Source organism: Morone saxatilis, unplaced genomic scaffold (assembly GCF_004916995.1).
Source record: "Morone saxatilis isolate NCDOM2014 unplaced genomic scaffold, NCSU_SB_2.0 Contig20, whole genome shotgun sequence".
NCBI lineage: Eukaryota > Metazoa > Chordata > Actinopteri > Moronidae > Morone > Morone saxatilis.
Genome location: NW_023339763.1, coordinates 4,470,481 through 4,471,183, shown reverse-complemented (window position 1 = coordinate 4,471,183; position 703 = coordinate 4,470,481).

Here is a 703-nt window from a genome sequence, read left to right as displayed (position 1 = left end):
ACCCAAGTTGTGTTTACAGTAACAAGCAAAATTCAGCCACCTTAACTCAAAGCAAAACTGCATTAAACCCAAGTGTCTCATTTAGATCACATTGACCTTCCCACACACACACACACACACACACACTTTAATACATTCACAGGCAAAGACACACTTACAACATATCCGTGTGTACCTGATGCTGCAGGCTGTGGTTTGTGGGTCAGACTGCCCTCCTCCTTTTCCTCCTCCTCCTCCTCGCTCCACACAGAACGCAGCAGTGGTCAGTGTTAGTTTGGTTGAAACAGCACGACAACAAGGTCGTATTTCAGAGAGGAGAGGAGGAGAGGAGGCAGAGGGGACGAAAGAGGAGGAGGAGAAGAAGAAGACAGGAGAGAAGGGTGGAAGGCAAATATGACACCTCTTCTCAGCATCCCTCAGAAACTCTAATACAACACACACACACACACGCACACACACACACACAGACATACACAAACACACACACACACACACACACACACACCTTTGTTTACTAAACAGTCAGCCTTTGAAATATTTATTAGAGTTGGGAAGCTCAGTGTGTGTGCGTGTGTGTGTGTAAAGAGGTGGGAGATTACCCAAGACACCAACTATCAAGGGAACAGGTGATAAGTGTGTGTAAAAGAGAGAGAGAGAGAGAGAGAGAGAGAGAGAGAGAGAGACTCACAAGAAAAGTGTGTAA